The following is a 20,058-nucleotide window of genomic DNA, read 5'->3' on the forward strand; positions in this document are numbered from 1 at the left end:
TTCACCTGGAACGCCTGCCCCACCCAGAACACATGGGCACATAATAGAAGCTCAATTACATGCCCTCCTAGGAGCTAAATACATCTTCCCCTTACGTTTGTCCTTTTGAAAAGATTTACGAATGTCTTCACATGGTCCTCGAAAGACCCAGTTTGTCACGTGTCAAATGCACCGACTCTGTGGAGTGGCTGTAACATTAGATGGCACCTCTGTGCCACTTCTGTGGCACCTGTCCAGTAAGTGGCTCCTAGCAGGAGTTGTGATTACTACTCTTAGAGCTGATTTTTTGGGGCTGGGTTTTCCACTTGGTTTTAAATCATAAAAGACACATATTCTCATGAATAGTTCGATAAAGGAAATTAATTATACTCATAGTCATACGCATACTCATTATACGCATACTCATAGCTTGCGACCCATTATTATTTTTGTTTACTCCCTTCCAGTCTTTAGGTATTTTTATTGTGTTAAAATACCTATAGCATAAAATCGACCATCTTAACTACTTTTTTTTTTAGAGTTTATTTTTTTTTGAGGGAGCGTATACATGGGGGGAGGGGCAGAGAGAGAGAGAGAGAGAGAGAGAGAGAGAGACTCCCAAGCAGGCTCCACGCTGTCAGTGCAGAGCCTGACACGTTCCTACGATCCCCGAGATCATGACCTGAGCCGAGATCAAGTCAGATGCTTAACGGACTGAGCCGCCCGGGTGCCCCCCCCACCCCCTCCACCCCCATTTTAACTACTTTCAAGTGTATAGTTCAGTAGCATTAAATACATTCATGATGTGGTACAATCATCACCAGCATCCATTTCCAGATAAACTCTGTTTATCTTATAAAATACTCCATACCTAGTAAACAGTAACTCTCATGGGTCGCCCCGGTGGCTCAGTTGGCTATGTATCCATTCGGGAATCCAAACCCCCATGTCAGGCTTGCACTGACAGTGCAGAGCCTACTGGGGATATTCTCTCTCTCTCTCTCTCTCTCTCTCTCTCTCTGCCTCTTCCCCACTTGCACTTTCTATCAAAATAAATTTAAAAACTTTAAAAAAAATTTAAAAAAAATACCCTACAGTAACCCTGGCAACCACCCTTCTGATTTCTGTCTGTACGAATGTGACAACTCAGGGTAGCTCAGAGAAGTGGAGTCAGGCAGTGTTGTCTCTTGGGAACTGGCTTATTTCACTTAGCATTGGATCCTTAAACATCATCCACGTCGTATCTCAGCCGATTTGGATAGTTTGGCTGTCGGTTTGAGAGAGAGAGATTCTGTTGTTGTTTTTTTTTAATATTTATTTTACCTTTTAGAGAAAGAGCGGGAGCTGGGGAGATGCAGACAGAGAGGGGGACAGAGGATCTGAGGTGGGCTCTCTATTGACAGCAATGAGCCTGATGTGGGGCTTGAACTCACGAACCATGAGATCATGACCTGAGCCAAAGTTGCACACTCAGCCGAGCCACCCAGGTGCCCCTGAGATATTCTTTACCATGTTAGAAAAATGTCTTTCTATTCTTTATATATATATTTTAATGTTTATTTATTTTTGAGAGAGAGAGAGAGAGAGAGACATAGAGTGCTAGCAGGGGAGTGGCAGAGAGAGAGGGAGACACAGAATCCGAAGCAGGCTCCAGACTCTGAGCTGTCAGCACAGAGCCTGACGCAGGGCTTGAACTCATGAACCACAAGATCATGACCTGAGCTGAAGTGGGACCCCTAACTGACTAACCCTCCCAGGCTACCCAATGTCTTTCTATTCTTAATCTCCTCAGAGATTTTAAATTAAGAGTATGTTTAAAGCCATTGAATAATTGTTAGCAAACATTAAGTAGACTTTTTAAAAATTTGACATTGAAATGCCCACCCTCCATATGAAGTGACTCCCGTGTTCCTGATGTCAACCCTAGTAAATCATGCAGAACTGTTCTCCTAACAGGCTGTCAAATGCAGTGGCTTGTACTGTACCTAGAAGTTTTACATATATATGTACCTTTTAGTTGTGTTAATTTCATCAGCGCTTAATGATCATTTTTTTCAGTTATTTAAAAATATATATATATTTAGAAATATATATTTATATATAAATATATGTTCATAAATATTTGTATATTATAAATGTTTACATTTATATATTTAGAAATATATATTTAAATATAAATATATAAATATATATAAATAATATGTATAAATATATATAAATATATAAATATATACAAATAATATGTATAAATAAATATAAATAAATATAAATAAATAAATATACATAAATAATATGTATAAATATATATAAATACATATATAAATAAATATAAATATATAAATATATATATATATATATATATATATATCTCCTCTGTGAAGAATTGTTTCTTCCTTTTGCACTAATTTGCTTAATTATATTTTAATTGATTTTAATGTGTGTCCCTAATCCTTTTGTACTATTACATTTCTTTTTCCTGAATTCTCCATTTTGGTTCGTCTCCAAAATGACTAAGCAATGCCTCGAAATATTTTTTTTCTAGGAGAGACATGTGGGTGATATATTTTCTGAGGCTTCCATATCTGGAAGTGTCTGTATCTTGACCTCTCAGATGAAAAACAAATCGGTTGGGTAGAGAATTCTGGGTTTCACTTTCCCCCCTCAAGATTCATAAAAAAAAAAAAAAAAAAAAAAGGTTCCATTTTTCCATTTCCTTCTGGAAATATGCTCTTCTGAAATATGCTCCTAAGGCATATTTTAATCTTTGAAATTGCAAAAAGTGCCCCTGCGATAAGTCTTTGGTCTTTCGGTATTGCTCTAACACCATGAAAGACAAAGGGTTCCTTCTGTTTTGAGTCTGATTATTGACTTTACTCCATTTGCTCGGCTTTCTTCTTCAAGGTGTATTTTCCAAGGAACGGGTAAAATCTCCATCTTGGGAGTACAGGTGTGCACCTCGGGTCCCGTTAAAGATGTTGTTTTTTTTTTAATTGAAGTTTTACATCTTTATTTATTTGCTTTTTAACCTGCGTTCAGTCCAATGAATTCTCTGGTGTCTACCTCCAGGAATTTTGGCACATGCCTAAGCCACATAACCGCCACTGCAGTCAAAATACAAAATATTTCTGTCACTGCCCCCAGATTCCCTCCTGCTGATCCTGGAGGCCCACCCCGCCACCAGCTCCTGGCAACCGCTGGCCTGATTCTCGTGACCGCTATCGGTCAGTTCTGTCCCCCACGAAAAGACTCTTCATACGGTCACCCACCCCTCACCCCCACCCCAACCTCTTCTCCCTCCCCATAGCTTTGTCTCTTTGGGAATGTTACAGAAATGGAGTCATGCAGGACGTCACCTGTGGAGAACGGCGTCTGTCCCTATACATAATGTCTTCAAGGTTCCTCTAAGTTGCTCATACCAGGAATTTGGTCCTTTAAACCTACCTGAGGAGCGTCCCTTGGCTTGGACGCTTCGTTATCCATTCACCAGTCGGTTTTTAGGGTCTCCTGGGCCAAAGGGTTGTGGCGATGGGTGCCTTCTGTGACCTGCCTTCCCCAAACCTCCCCACCCCCTTCCCGCTACCTTCTCACCCCACCGTGCCAAGGGTACCATCCGTCCTGAGAGTCACATTTCTAACTAGGAGGAGTGAGGTAGGGTGGGGGGGACAATCCTCAGGTCGGTGCAGCCCAGTGCCCTGAGACAGACGCACGGACCTGGTGGCTGGGGTGACAGACACACAGACAGGGTCGCTGGGGTGAGCCGAATGCCCTTCTGACTTTCCTGCTGACTCAGAGCTGTTTTGATTCAGTGATGGGGTAGAAACAGCCCCCGTCTATGTCTGTCAGGACATTCCCCCCACCTGGGGGTGCGTCCCTCCTCTCAGGGTCCAGGGTGACACTGCTCTATCAGCTGAGACATTTTAACCATGAGTTGACATTAAAAAAAATAAATAACATTTTGAAAAAAGGGGGGAGGGCGCCTGTCTGGCTCAGTCGGTTGGGCATCCAACTTCGGCTCAGGTCATGATGTCACAGTCCGTGAGTTCGAGCCCCATGTCGGGCTCTGTGCTGACAGCTCAGAGCCTGGAGCCTGCTTCGGATTCTGTGTCTCCCTCTCTCTCTGCCCCTTCCCTGCTCATACTCTGTCTCTCTCTCTCTCTCTCTCTCTTAAAAAATAAACATAAAAAAAGGTTTTTTTAACTCTGAGTTGAAAAGGGCCTACTAGGCCTCATTAGCTTGCCCTCCCATTTGCCCACAATGCCCGGGTCCTGAATTTTCGCTGCTTTATTTCTGCTGGTGCTTTCCTCAGTCAGGTCCAATCTCTCCCATCGCTAAAAACACAAACAGAAAACAACAGCTAAAAATAAATAAATAAATAAATCATAATTTCACCCTGAGGACCAAGCCTCCTTATACTATTCAATTACAAAAAGAAATTTCCTTGAGAGCCCATTTTATGAAAAAAAAAATATCCTGCAATTATTATCCCCACTTTTCCACATGTGTTTATTCTGGCTTTTCCCCAGAAAGTGATTTTTAAGGTTTTAAAGTTTTGTGATTTTTATAGCTATCAAAATAATATGTGCTCTTCGTAGCAAACTTTTAAAGTTCAAGAAAGAGGAAAGAAGTTGAAAAAAAAAAAAAACAGTTAACAACAACCATATTCTTACCTAGAGGCATCCATGAATGACATTTTGAACACCTTTATTTCATATTTACGGAAGGATTTTTTTTTTAATTTTTTTTAACGTTTATTTATTTTTCAGACAGAGAGAGACACAGCATGAACGGGGGAGGGGCAGAGAGAGAGGGAAACACAGAACCGGAAGCAGGCTCCAGGCTCTGGGCCATCAGCCCAGAGCCCGACGCGGGCCTTGAACTCGCGGACCGCGAGATCGTGACCTGAGCTGAAGTCGGACGCTTAACCGACTGAGCCACCCAGGCGCCCCAGGATATTTTTTCTTTTCCTACATGACATTGTGCTGTATACAATTTGAGTATTCACTTCCTTTTTTTTTTTTTTTGCTAACATTATTATCACAAGCATTTTCCTATAGTATTAAAAAAACTGTTCAAAACATATTTTTAATGGCCTCATCAAACTTCATCTGGATGTACTGTATTTTACCTAACCATTAACTCAATGTTGGATGCTTCGACCGTTTCTAGTTTTTCATTGTCGTAAGTAACAGCGTGGCTTGCTTTGTCAATTTAAAAATTATCCTAGGACCGGGACTCCCAGTTGGCTCAGTCGGAAGAGCATACAACTCTTGATCTTGGGGTCGCAAGTTGAGCCTCACGTTGGGTGTAGAGCTTACTTAAAAATCATCATCACCATCATCCTAGGATGGGTTTCTAGAAGGAGGATTGTTCCTTCAACACAGATAATGAGATTGTGTAGTGAAACCGCTTTCCTGCTATGCGGGACCTGCCCCATGGTGACCTTGAGCACCCCTCTCCCAGGTCACTGGCCCTGCCCCCTGAGGTCATCGTCACATCTGTCCTACTAACGTGGGAAGTGGGCGTGGCGTCTGTCTGTTGCAGTTGACGTTCTCAAAGTGCAGCATGGCAACCCGTGACATGGATGTGCCACATTTTGTTGAACGATTCCCCTCTTACTCGGCATTTAAGTTGTTCCTAATTCCTCACTGTTGTAACTAATGTTGCATTGAATATCCTCGTGCACAAATTATCCCCAGCGTTGCCACATTTCCGCTTTTGCCCACGCATCTACAAGGCTTGCCCCTCAATTTCTTCAGGTCCCTGCTCTTTGCCCCTTCCCTGAGCACCCTCTACTAAATAATCCCCTCGGCCTGGCACCCCCTGACCCCCTCACCCTGCGTTATTTTTCTTCCAGGTCACCTCAGCCGACATGCTGTTTGTTTCTTTATGGTCTGGTCCCCACCACTGTGACGCAGCTCCACGGAGGTGTGGGTTTTTTATCGGCTATTGTAAAAGTAACACGTGTTCATGAAATCAGATGTATAAATAGAAGAATAGGACAAAGGAGGCCCCAAACACAATGGGTCCTATTTGGATAGGTTTCCTCTAGTCTTTTGTTGTTTTGATTTTAACGCAATTAAAATCGTACTATATATGTAATTCCGTAACCGCTTTGTTCGGTGAACAGGGTGCCATGCGGATCATCCCACGGTCTTCCGGGTGTGTGTATGTGGTGTGTGGGTGTGCGCCACCAGGGACGATTGTAACCCATCGTAAGCAGGTTTGTGTCCCTGCCACATGGGATGCCCTTCCTGGAAAGGTCACTTCTGGCCTCCCAATCTCTAAACCCAAGGCTCCTATTTATTCGGCCCTCGTTGACCTGACCCCCAGCCCCCTTGAAATGTCCCTCGAAGTGTTCTCTGTCCTGGGGCTCTGTGACCCCACCGTCTTCTTTTTCTCTTTTCTGTTCTTCAGCAAGAATTGGTGGCTTCATATCTGGTTTTGAAAGGTAACATTTCCACTTAATAGAAATTCAAAGCCCCGTGAGTCATCACTTCTTTGTAGGTCCATGTGGCTTGGAAGAAAGTTTACAGCACCAAGCGTTCCACGACAGAAGTTTGGTTCACCAAGATGTCTCGGGAGTCTCTCAGGAAGGATGGGTGGTAGGGGGTAACAGCGTAAAATCAAACTTAGGATCCTAAGACGTCATGGCCAGAAGGGGGCTGGGAAATTCACATCTGCAGTCCGGCCAGAAGTGAGTGAAAAAAACAGTAGTTCTCACTGGAACCCTTAGGACCCAGAGCTCTCCAGAAGCCACCCCCCTTATCAGTTGGCGTGTACTCTTTCAGTTTTATGTTTTATTTAATTTTGAGAGAGAGAGAGAGAGAGAGAGAGAGAGAGAGAGAGAGAGAGGCAGTGCAAGCAGGGGAGGGACAGAGAAAGAGGGAGACACAGAATCCAAAGCCAGGCTCCAGGCTCTGTGCTGTCAGCACAGAGCCCGACGCGGGGCTCGAACCCACCAACCATGAGATCATGACCCGAGCCAAAGTCGGACGCTTAACCGACTGAGCCACCCAGGCGCCCCTGCAACTTGCCTTTTTAATCCACAATATATCCTGGGGATCGTGTCACAGAGGTGCTTTTAGAACCACTTTGTTCTTTTCAGTGTCTTCGAAGTATTCCATGGCAGGGATGTTAGTTTGGATATTGCCTTGGCTGCTTTAACAGACCAAACAGTGGATGTTTAAACCAGGCAGCAGGTGTGGTTCTCACATTCGAGTTTCAGCAGGTGGTAACCCTGGGTGGACGGTGAGCCTCTCCCACCTCATCCTGGCCCCCAGGCTCCCCCTGTCTTGCTGCTCTGCCTTCTCCCACTATATTGTCCCCCTCTGCATGACAGAAGCAGACGCATCACCCTCCGAAAGGGGAGTCCAGGCAGAAGAGGAAGACAGAAGAGGAAGACAGAAGAGGGAATGGAAAGAGCAGTAGCCCCCTTTTAAGGCCGTGAGCGGGAAGATGCACCTGTCACTCTGCTCACAACCCCGAGGCTACTTCTGTCCTACAACTTTGTCCTTGGCTGGAAGGGGGGCTGCGGAATGCAGGCTCCAGGTGCACGTCCGGAGCGCAGTGATGGCTAAAACAAGGGAGAATGGATATCGGGCCACAGTGACCGTCCCTTCCCCTGTGTGTATGTATCTGCATTTTTTAAATGTTTTTTTTTTTTATTTTAAGAAAGAGAGAGAGAGAGAGAGAGAGAGCAAGGAGGGGAGGGGCAGAGAGAGGGGAAGACCGAGGAACTCCCTATCGGTGGAGCTTCAGATCAATAAATGAGGACAGGCGAGATCAGGCAAGGTCATGATCTACACGAAAGCCACGGGAGAGTGACAGAGCTCACAGCCACAGAGGGCCTGGGATCACGCACAGAGTGCCGCCTGCCCCTCCGAATGAAGGCAGTGCCACCTGGGAGCCAAGTTACAAGCCACACTCGGGCCCCAGGGGCCGGGCCACCCTCGCCTGCAGGGCACAGGCAGTCCGGCCCTGAGCAGCACCCGGTGGGCTGGGGGAGGGCAGAGGCGAAAGGAGGAAGGAAGAAGAGGGCAAAGAGAGGGCAAATGAGAGGGAAATACCACACGGGAGATTGGGGTCAGCAGGCCGCCCGGAGTCCTCAGTGCCCGAGAGGGAGTCCGTCACAGACGGGGAGAAATTATAGCGACACCCGAGGTCCAGATGATGGCACAGAGGCCTGGCGAGAGACAGCCCCAGTGAGACAGGGGCAGAGGAAGAGATGCTACAGAGAGAGAAACAGGGCAACAAGGCCCAAAGGGAGAGGGGACGGGGCAGAGGGGAAGGGTGGCTGGATTTTAAGGGACGGGTTTTAATACGGCCTGAGAACCAAGTCTCCAGATCCACTGAGCCTGGTGCTGTCACTTCAGTCCCCAGAGATGAATCGGATACTCTCACCAGGCACCACGGTGGCCGTTTTAATGAACCCGGAAGGAGGTCCCTGTGGCCTAAAGATTGATTCAGATCAATCGGCTGTAATTGTTCTGTCTAGCCCAAAAGCAGTTAGGTGATTTAAAACCAGACTGACAGAGACAGAGAGAGAGGGAAGAAGGCCAGCTCAGAGGCATCTGAGGGGGACCCTCCCCCTTGGGCCTCACAGGGCCAGATCAGTCCTTGCCCATCTCTTGCCATCCATCAAGACACCAGACGCAATCGTGGCTATTTCCTCAGGAATAAACGATCCTGTTTATCAAGGCATTGGAAGAGTCTGTGCCCTGCCCCCTCTGGCCCTCACCCCCCACCGCTATTGAATGGCCCACCGAACTGGGGTAGGGACGGCCACAGGGTTTGGCAGCCTCGAGGGTGAGGGGGAGACGACCTCCCGATTCTGGCCCCGCCTCTGCACCCAATGGAGACCTTTCCTGCGCTGAGCCTCGGTTTCCCCATCTGGACCAGGAGGAGGTCAGGCCTGGGATGAAGGCTCCGTGAGCTCCGCCGTGAAGTCCGGGTGTGGTACATGAGCCGGGTGTTCAGCATCAGCAGAAGGACAGGTGGCGCCCAGGCTAACCGGGCTGGAGCCGCCTTCCAGGGACCTGCCCGCCACAGAGATCGGCCTCCCCCCACGCGCACGCTCCTTGCCTTGCATTTCCAGCTGACCCACATATTTTGCAGAGCCCCCGGGCTGGGAAAGGTTGGCCTTCAGGGGCCACAAACTCAATCTCAGAAGGTCACGACTGAGAGCATGGCCTCTGACGTCGGACCCCCTTGAACTGGTATTTCAGCTCTGACTGCAGCGATGGATTTAACGTGTCACGGGCTCAGTTTTCTCATCTGTAAATGGGGATAACAGCGTCTGAATCATAAGGCTCTCGGGAGCGTGGAATGAGATAATGCAAGTAAAGTGCTTAGCACGGTGATGGGCACATGGCAAGCCCTCAAGAAAAGGCCTGTTATCACGTGTAATGTGCAGATGTGAATATGCGCGTACGTTTGGACAAATCAGTGAGTACGCGTTTATCACAGCGCATCACACATTCCGACGCAGCAGGGTGGATGCGGCAGAAATAAAAATTTGCTCTTGCCTCCCTCGTCATGTTCCTCTCTGCAGACAGTGCTTGCTGTTAGGAGCTTGTGTTCTCCTAGACGATTTTATAGGCATTCCGATCGTGTGTGTTAATGTAGAAATGCATGGTTGGGTTTGTCTACAAATAGCATATGTAGTCTCTTACAACCTGCTTTTCTTGTTTTCGCAAATATCTTTGTTTGGTTTTTTTTTTTTCTCACATAGATCTATTCCATTCAAAACAACAACCGCCGTGCTGCGAATCATTCTACGATACGGACGTATGATTTTAATCCCCTATTTCGATGAACATTTAGTTTGATCCTTCTGTTTTTCTTGCTATGGCAATACAGTAACGAATATCTTAGACAGGTTGCCTGTGGGCCTGGTCAAGTATTTCTCCCGGACGGGGACTCAGAAATTCCTTGGTTGGAGAGCATATTTAAAAATATTTCGGTGTTTAAAAATATGATATTTAAAATAGGATAGACTATGCCAAGTTGCTCTCCAACCATGATATTCCAATCGATATGCCTGCCAGCAACACGTAAGACCATTTCTTCAATCCACTTCCAGGAGGAATACGGTCCTCCAACCTGCCCCCAGATTTTTCCATTCTGATGGGTGATAAGCAATATCTCGTTATTGCAATAATTTGCATTTTCCTGATCACTTGTCAACACGAGCGTCTTCTCGTGGCTTCTCGGCATTTCTTTTTCTGCACACGTTCCTTCCACATTCCTTGCTCGTTTTTCCGCGGGATCATTTGTCTGTTTTCTTATTGATCTCTAAGTGCGATTTATATATGTGGGCAATTATTTCCTTGTCATTTATTCATGTGGCAAATATTTTCTCCTAGTCTGTCTCTTGTCTTTTGACTTCATGTTGTTCTTCATCATTTTTATGACACTTTTATGTGGTCAGATTTGTCAGTTGCCATTGAGACCTGAATCTTTTAAAGATATTTCCTTCCCCCAAGATTATGTTTTCTTTTAATACTTTGATTGTGTCGTTTATTATATTCAGTCGTTTCGCCCGTAGAAACTTTTTTGTGGGATGTGGCACGAAGTAAGAAACCAAACCTCACTTTTTTTGCTCCAGTGGTTACTCTGTTTTTCTAACACCATTTACCCAAGAGTCTATACAATCCTTACTGATACAATTAGCCATCGTTATCGTATAATCAAATACCATTTGTATGTGGATTAAAAACTGGCAGCTCTCAGGCCAGACCAGACTCCTGTTTGTTCACATTTACTTGTTTTCATTATTTTGAATAATACAGTTATGTGTTTCAAATTAAAAAAAACAATTTAATGTTTTTTAATTTATTTTTGAGACAGAGAGAGACAGAGCATGAGCAGGGGAGGGGCAGAGAGAGAGGGAGACACAGAATCCGAAGCAGGCTCCAGGCTCTGAGCCATCAACACAGAGCCCGATGCGGGGCTCGAACCCATGAACCGTGAGCTCATGACCTGAGCTGATGTCGGACGCTCAACCAACTGAGCCACCCAGGCGCCCCACAATTCTGTTTATTCTTACTCATGCAGGTTCTCAGTGGAGTGTTCCTCTCCTAGCTATGTCTCCAGACCCTCAGTTTTCCTTCTGAGAAGCAACTGATGTTGCTATCTTCTTGTGTATGTACTTCTAGAGATATTCTAGACATTTGCAAACAATGACACATACATGTGCATGTGTGTGAATATATACATTTTTTCCCAAGTGATCATACAAATGGTAGCCCATCATACATACAGTTCTCTGCCTTGTTTTCTTCAATTAATTCCATTCGGAGACCTCTCCATAGAGACACATCAGAGCTTCCTTGTTGTTTTAAGGCCACATGGCATTCCAGTGCTGTAATCTGCCGTATGGAGCCACCATCATTTATTGAATCAGCTCCCTACTGATAGACATTTGGGTTGTTTCCAGGTTTTTTTTTTTCCCACTATAAACAATGCTCTAATAAGTTCTATAACCTGTTTTGCAAATGTTTGAATGTATTTGTAAGATAAATTCCTAGAAGTGGAGTTTCTGGGTCAAGGGTATGAGCATTTACAATTTTGAAAGCATTATTAAATTGCCTACCACAGTGGTCTGGGCCAGGTTATATTCCCATGGCCAATCCAGGAGAGGGTCTGTTCTCTCACACCCTCGTCTGCACGGTGAGGTGGCAAAATGTTCAATTCTGCCAATCTCATAGATGAAAGCCGGTACCCTGTTGGAGTCTTAATTTGCATTTTTCATATAATGAGTAACGGTGAACATCTTTCAGTGAATTGCTATTCATATTCGTTGCCAATTTTTCTCTTGTAATGTTGTCTGTTTTCTAAAGGAGTTCTTCATAACTTATTTGCCCTTTGTCTATTATAGGAGATACAAGTTTGTGTGTTTGCTTACCAGATTGTCACTTACGTTTTGTCTCTAATTATGATGGCTTTTGCCATGAAGAAATGTTTGTATGGTCAAATTTATCAAATTATGTTCTTTTCTGGTTTTTGAATTCTTTTAATTCTTTTTAAAATATTGATTTATTTTGATAGGTGGAGTAGGGGCAGAGAGAGACAGAGAGAGAGAGATAATCCGAGCAGTCTCCACACTGTCAGCACAGAGCCTGACGCGGGGCGCGAACTCACAAACCGCGAGATCTTGACCTGAGCCCAAATCAAGAGTCGGATGCCTAACCAACTGAGCCACCCAGGAACCAAGTTCTTTTAATTCTTAAAAAGCATCACCCAGTGCAGTGTAGGGTTATACAACTCTTCTCCAATGGTTTCTCCTATTACTTCAAAGATTTCATTATTAACATTTTAATGTTTGCCTCCCTCATTCATCAAATATGTACTGACCACAGACTACGTGCCAGACATCGTTCTAGGCACTGAGGATACAGTGATGACCAAAACATTCAAAAACCTCTGGCTTCGTGGAACTTACCTTCTAGAGGGGAGAAGCAGCCAACGAACAACATATATGAGTGAACTAAATGGTGTGTTGTATCAGAGAGAGATTATTTTTGTGGGAGGTGAAGCGGTAAATCTAGCTTTATTTTTTCTAGATGTTTACCCGATTCCCTCCATTATTTATTGATATAATCCATGGCCCCATCTTGACACTGCGTGTTTACATATTTTAAATTTCCTTATGTATTTGTGTTTGTTTCTAGACTTTTCTTTTGGTTCCATCTCTCTCTCTGTTTATTCATGTGCCCGTGTCACTGTTTTATTTTTATGTATGTATGTATGTATGTATGTATGTATTTATTTATTTATTGAAGTTTATTTATTTTGAGAGAGAGAGCAGGAGGGGCAGAGAGGGAGGGAGAAAGAGAGAATCCCAAGCAGGTTCTGCACCGTCAGCACAGAGCTCAACTCATGGCTTGAACTCATGAATTATGACATCGTGACCTGAGCCAAAGCCAAGAGTCAGACGGTTAACCAACTGAGCCATCCAGGTGCCCCACCAGTGCTTTAACTATTGAAACTTCATGCTATTTTTCCTGCCTGATGAAGCTCATCTCCCCCGTCTTCTACTCTTTTTTTCAGGATTTTCCTATTATTGTTTATTCACTGTTTCTGCATGTACTTTAGATTCATGTGTCTGTTTCTTCCATGTTGTTTTTAAGTATCACTTTAAAAGCATAGATTAACTCAAGGAGAATCAACACCCTTATGATATTGTGTCTTCCTATCCAAGAACATGGTATGTCTTTTCCATTTGTTTAAGTTAGGAGTAGTTTGTCCTCAGGAGAATTTTCAGTTTCTTAATTTTGTTACTACGCACTCATAGCATTTAGGTATTTGCCCCCCAATACCTGAAACATTGAAGAATTGAGAATATTCATTTTTTTAAATATGGATTTCTTTTGGGCGCCTGGGTCGTTCGGTTGTTTCAGCATCTGGCCCTTGATTTTGGCTCAGATCATGATCTCGAGGTTCATGAGTTTGAGCCCCGCGTCGGGCTCTGCACTGACAGTGTGGAGCCTGCTTGGGATTCTCTCTCTCTGCCCTTCCCTTCGGTGCGTGCTCTCTCCCTGTCTCTCTTAAAATAAATAAATAAACATGAAAAAAATAATAAATACGGATTTCTTTTTTCTTCTTGTGGAAATGGGAAGATCTGGCCACACTGAGCCCATGTCCTGCTAGGTAACAATTAATTGCCCGCTTGACAGAGGCTTGCTTGTCACAGAAAATCACTGTGACAGATCACTGCCCACTTTCCAGTTGGATACCGGGCTCACCTCTTGAGTCAGATGCTGGATTTCGGACCCTGATCCAGTGACTTTGACACTCTGACCCGCATGCACTCAGCATGAAGTCAGCTGTGTGTGGCCCTCTAGGCCCACCTGCCCACCTGCCTCTGGTCCCTGCTTGCTCAGGAGGGTCCCCTGGGTGCCATTCATGCCTCATGTCCTGACACCACCCTCCGTCTCAGCCTCCTGAGGTTTGAGGGCCAGTCTCCACGTGCCCCTCAGCCATGAACCCGACCTGCCCAGAGCAGAGGCTGATTTGTAGCACCATTTCTGGGGTCAGTGGGGGTGCCCTGCCACCGATGTCGACTTGGCTACCCCAGCAGCTGCTCACAGATGACACAATCTGGAAGTGCAGAGGATTTAACACCGTGTTAAACTTTGGCAAACTCTGACCAAGGAGCACACGAAAGCGGGAAGGAGACAGCGAATCAATTCCTTTTATGTCTTGCCTGCTGACGGGCCATTCCAAGGAGCTGTGGTTCCAAACAGCCTGTCCAGATACATCCTGTCTCTTTTCGTTCCCTAAGGTTTAAAACTGTGGTGAAATACACACAACATAAGACGTACCATTCAAGTTTCTTGTGTGTACATGTGTGCCCGTCTCAGCACGTACAACCTTCTATTTAATTCCTTTGGTATTGGCTTCCTAGGGCTGCCTTAACTATGTGCCACACAGTGCTGGCTTAAAACAGCAGGGGTTATTCTCTCACAGTCGTGGAGGCCAGAGCTCCTAAATCAAGATGGCAGGAGCCCCATGCTCGTTGGAAGGTTCTGGGGGAAAACGCTTCCTCGCCTCGTGTAGCTTCTGGTGGTTGCTGGTGATTCCTAACACTCCTTGGCTTGTACCCCATCACCCCGATCTCTGTTTCCGTCTTCACACAACCTTCTTCCCCGGGCGTGTCTGTCTCCATATCACTCCTCTTATAGGGACCCTAAGCCACTGGGTTGAAGGCCCATCTGAATCCAGCAGAACCTCACCCTAACTAATTATATCCCTAAAGATCCTGTTTCCAAATTATCACCCTCTGAGGTTCTTGATGGACATGAGTTTGGGGAGACACTCTTCAATCTAGTGCAGTTTCACTCTTTTCTTTTTTCTTAAACGTGTATTCATTTTTGAGAGACAGAGAGAGACAGAGTGCAAGCAGGGGTGGGACAGAGGAGAGAGGGAGACACAGAATCTGAAGCAGGTTCCAGGCTCCGAGCTGTCAGCACAGAGCCCGACGCGGGAGTCGAATGCACCAACCGCAAGGTCATGACCTGAGCCGAAGTCAGACGCTTAACCGACTGAGCCACCCAGGTTCCCCTCCATTCTTTTCTTTTGCCCTCCTTCTCGATGGCCCTGGAATTTAGTCCTTCCCAATAAAGCTTCAGCGCACAAGCTTGGTCTCAGGCTTTCCTTTTACTAGAGAAACTGGGATAAGAAAACATTCATATTTCAGAAGAGCACTGTCACACATAGATTTGAATCCCAACAAAGAATTTGACAAACTCACTCACTCACCTGTCTTTCTTTTCTTCCACAAACATTTACTACACAATGGTTTTATGTTAGTTTTGGGCAATCCTGAAGAAACCCACAAGAGAAATTTGGGCTAGATCAGGGTTTCTGGAATACTAACACTGTGGACCTATAAGCAATGTATATTTTCTTATAAAAACTGCAGTAATGAGGGGCGCCTGGGTGGCTCGGCCAGTTGGGCATCTGATATTGGCTCCGGTCATGATCTCGTGGTTTGTGAGTTCAAGCCCCGCATCGGGCTCTGTGCTGATGGCTCAGAGCCTGGAGTCTGCTTCAGATTCTGTGTCTCCCTCTCTCTCTGTCCCTCCCCTGCTCATACTCTGTGCCTCTCTCTCTCAAAAATAAATGAAAACATTAAAAAGTTTTTTAAAAATTTCAATAATGAGCAAAAGGAGGAGGTGGAGAGGCCCAGAAAGGAATTAAGATATAAAGGAAAATGAGTAGAGAGAATGGCCAGAGGTCACATAACATTTTCTTTCCAGTCACTGGGCCAAGGTTGGGGACAAAAGTCAGAGCTGGCTGATGGAATGGTTAGACGCACTTGAATCTGGTGAGAGGGCTCAATGAGTGCCAATTAAAAAGAGCTTTGTCGGGGCACCTGGGTGGCTCAGTCGGTTAAGCATCCAACTTCGGCTCAGGTCATGATCTTGTAGTTTGTAGGTTCGAGCCCCGCGTCGGGCTCTGTGCTGACAGCTCAGAGCCTGGAGCCTGCTTCGGATTCTGTGTCTCCTTCTATCTCTGCTCCTCCCCCACATGTGCTCTGTCTCTCTCTATCAAAAATAAACAAATGTAAATTAAAAAAAAAATTTTTTTAAAGAGCTTTGTCAACCTGACGAGTCTCCCGTGACACGCCCCAGGACTCTGTCTTCACTGCTGCCCCGTGTATATTTCAGTCCAGTAGGATTTATGAAAACAGGGCAACTGCTTCCCATTTGTTGGGGAAGGACAGCAAACACAGCAGAGGAAAAGTAGCATGTATGCATGCCTTGACCGTCTACATCGAAGCAGCAAATCCAACAAGAGAAAATTTAACAAGGACCGACATCAAGACCTACATTTGGGGCCCCAGCACCAACTATCCAAATCTGGGGTGCCTGTTTCAAAATAGGAGGCAGTCCGTCAGCTGTTAGCTCAGCGTGTGGTATGGCCGAGAACAGAGAGGGTGTGGGAGGATAGCATCAGGAGAATCACAGCATCCAAACATGGGAGCAGGGAGCCCGGCCGGGGGGTCTGCCCCGTGGGAAGCAGAGCAGGAGAGAGACCACGAAGAAAGGCACTTCCTCAGGTTTGAGGCCAGAATTCTGACCACCTTTCCACCTGGATAGCTGGTTCTTACAGGGGAGAACTAATTAACTGATTCATTATTTCAACAGATACTAATTGAACTGCACCCTGGGCCCCTGTGGGCTAAGTGTTGGGGCCACGCGGGGAACAAGACAAACAGGTCCAGGTCCCGAACAAGGGCTGCCGGGTGCCCCGACTTCGACAGCGACAGGGACCCACGCTTGGGCTCAGGCTGCGCTTCCCGGTATCATAATGAGTGTTGTCACCGTCATCCATCATGGTTGTCTCTAGGGTTACACGGAACCACCTAAGCCCATCGTTTGTCCGGGAAAATTATCCTGAATTCAAATGTGTTGCCATTGGAGGCCCAGCGGCTGTGCCTCTGATAGTTACAGTGGACGGGGCGAGGGGCCAAGGGTCAAGGGCGTAGGCTAGACCCAGGCCTGCCATGACCTCTGTACAACCTCAGGCAAGTCCCTACCTTCTCAACGATCTTGTGCACTTCAATTCTGTGGTTTGGGGGTTCTACGTTACACCACCCGTAACATGCGTGCCCTCATACGCCCACATTTGAATTGATCGCCAGGCTCCTGTCCCCTGCCTCCCCGCACTCCTTGCTTTCAGTGACTCAGCCAGGCACTTACAGGGTCTGTGGCCCAAAGGAACAGTACTCTACTGGCTCCGGGACCCTTCGGCCATTTGCCAAATATGTAGGGAACCACAGGGAGAAGGGACCCAGAAGAGACGTCTTCACGTGGTGGCACTCAAGTCTGTGTGTGAAATAAACCAAACAGCCAACTTTGTGGGGTCGGGGAGGAAGGGTTGTGCAACTCCCACTCCTTCAGAAGGGCTCACCTGAGTGGCTGAGAGGTATGCCAGAGTCGCTCAGCACCGAGGAGGGCAAGTTGGCTCCCCAGCCAACTTGTCTCGAGGGCAGGGGAGCCCTTTGGAACCAACCACGACATGCACTCATTGGATCCAACAGCTGGCAACTTCTCCAAAAGCCACTGTGCGGGGAGTCTGCTGGCCCCAGATCCCCTAGCAGAATCAGGGACAGCAGAGGTTGCTTGCTTCCTCTCTCCATGACGGGCATCGGTGAAGGACCTGGGACCTTCTGAAAGGAAGGATAGAGGGAAACCGACTCTCTCCTCTTCCCGTCCCCGGTGGAAGCAGTGGGATCCGTCAGATTTCTTTCATCCAAAAAAAAAAAAAAAAAACCCAAACTCTCCATCCCCATGTCGTTTTCTAGACACTGCCCTACTTCTCTCTTTCCTTCGCAGCCCAACTTCTGCAGAGCTGCGTGCATGGAAGCTCACCACTTCTGTCCCACCTGCCCTCTCCTTGAGCCAGCACTACCTGACTCCCATCCCCGTCCACCGAAACTATACCACTGCGGTCACCAACCACTTCCTGTGCTCAAATCCAGAGGAAGCTCTCCCACTCTCATTCTCTTGGACCACTCGGACGCATTTGACCCTGTTGGCGCCTCCCCTGTTCTAGAACCCCTTCTCTTGGTTTTCGTGACACCGTTCTCTTATCGATCCTACTTCGGCCCCTCAGATCCCTCTTCGATCCCTTCTTGCAGGCTCTGTTTCCACGGACCCGCGCTTTCAGCTCTGCTTTCTGTTACATCATAGTGTCACTGTGTGCTGTGCTCCACCAGTGGACTGGGTCCATCTTGGCCGCCTTGGTCATTACCATAGGGATTCATGACGTCCTGCTCATTGAGTGAACGGATAGGTAGATGAATGGACACACGGACGGCTCCATCTGGCACTACTCCTCACATTTTGTCCAATGGAGGTGGGTGGACTTCAAGGCCCGTATTGGAGGTAATAACTCATCCGTGTGTGACCTATTCAGGTACCTTCTCGACTACCGTGAAGGACCTTCTAGGAGGAGGTGGTGGGTCCTGGGAGAGAGAGGCATGTCACCTGAGCAGAAGAGGCTAATACCATGGCTCGGCCCTGCTAGATTCCTGGTTCTTTCTAGAATCCGAGTTTTCGATCATGTCCAGTTATCCACAGTTAAGAAAGGAAGGGGAAAGGGGGACACTAAGAGGGCCGCTGGAGGGAAGGGGTGAGAAGAGGAAGAGGGGAGAGAAGGCTACGCAGAGAAGGGGGCACCGAGAAGGGGGTGTCGGGGAGGCACGGGTTCGAGAGGAGAGTAAGACCTTGGGTGTGCTGAGGTGTGTCCGTAAGTCCTAACTGTGGCGACAAAACCGCTCCCGGGCACGTCAGGACCTCGGATGGGATTGCCACTTGGCAGCTGGGCCACTCTTCATTGCCCCTCTCCTTTTAACCTTTATAGCAACAGACACCCTGTTCTGTGCAGACAGCTCACAGCCACCTTCTGGGCAGAGTGGCTACTCCCTCCTCTGGGCCCTTGGCACCTTTTCTCACATCTGATACAGGCCTGGCTGCAGCATGTCACCCGTTGGAGCTTGACCTGCCCGTCTCCTTCGGAATGTACGGCCCTCTTTGTCTCCGTACCTCTGGCCACTAGCTCAGGCCTGGCACCTCCTACTACAGACACCTGCTCAATATAATGTATTTTCTTTTGAGGATAAAGGAATGAATGAATGAAGATTCAAAGACTCTGCCCTCAAGGGGCTTACAGTTTCCCTGGGCATATGAAATAAAAGCAATAAGGGAGGGAGGAGATCGGTTGCTGGCTCCTGTGTCGTCATTAACTGGGAAGACGGACAGACACCCGCGATGCCGGGTTTCCCTGATGCACGTCCGATCAATTCCTCCGTCACAGAAACTGGGTCCCAGCATGAAAGAAACCAAGAGCCCAGGAAAGAGGCATTCCTAGGCTTAGTAGCCTTTGTTATTAATTTGTCATCTACCGGGGCGCCTGGGTGGCTCAGTTGGTTAAGCGTCCGACTTCGGCTCGGGTCATGATTTCGCGGTTCGTGAGTTTGAGCCCCGCGTCGGGCTCTGTGCTGACAGTGAGGAGCCTGCTTGAGATTCTCTCTCTCTCTCTCTCTCTCTCTCTCTCTCCCTCTCTCTCTGCCCTTCCTCGTCTCCTTTTTTTTAATCGACTTTTGAAAAATAAACTTAAAAGAAAAGAATTCAGATGATCTGTTTCTGGGTCTGCTTCCACGGTTGGACAGTAAGCTTTCCAAAGGATTTTTATATTCTTTTTCTAATCGTGATTATGAGCATCTTGGGACCAGATTTCTGAGCTTCGCCTCCTGGCTTTACCATTTGCTGCCCGTGTGACCTCAGTTTCAACACTGGTAAATTGGTAACTACTGGGATCCTCACAGTATCCGTCTATGGGGCCACGAGTCGAATTAAACGGGTAGACACTCGGTAAGAGTCCGTCTTATTATCGTCTTCGTCCCCGGTGTCCAGCCTCATGCCCCTCACCCACTAGATCGTCAATAAACGTTCGCTGAGTCGGAAACAGAAGCAAAAATATTCCTTGGCGTTGAAAATCATAGTAACGCTATCAGACATAGCTTCGGTAGATTCCACGGCTGAACACAGACAATAAAAATAAAGTCAG

General features: G+C 46.7%; 1 long non-coding RNA gene across 1 annotated transcript; it reads left to right on the forward strand.

Moving 5' to 3' along the window:
* The first annotated feature begins 35 nt into the window (after window positions 1–35).
* Window positions 36–19,203, forward strand: LOC131516339 (uncharacterized). The gene is made up of 2 exons (XR_009263996.1): window positions 36–236; window positions 16,632–19,203. It is a non-coding gene; the product is annotated as an uncharacterized LOC131516339 (long non-coding RNA).
* Window positions 19,204–20,058: the final 855 nt, after the last annotated feature.

Source organism: Neofelis nebulosa, chromosome 7 (genome assembly GCF_028018385.1).
Source record: "Neofelis nebulosa isolate mNeoNeb1 chromosome 7, mNeoNeb1.pri, whole genome shotgun sequence".
Taxonomy (NCBI): Eukaryota; Metazoa; Chordata; class Mammalia; order Carnivora; family Felidae; genus Neofelis; species Neofelis nebulosa.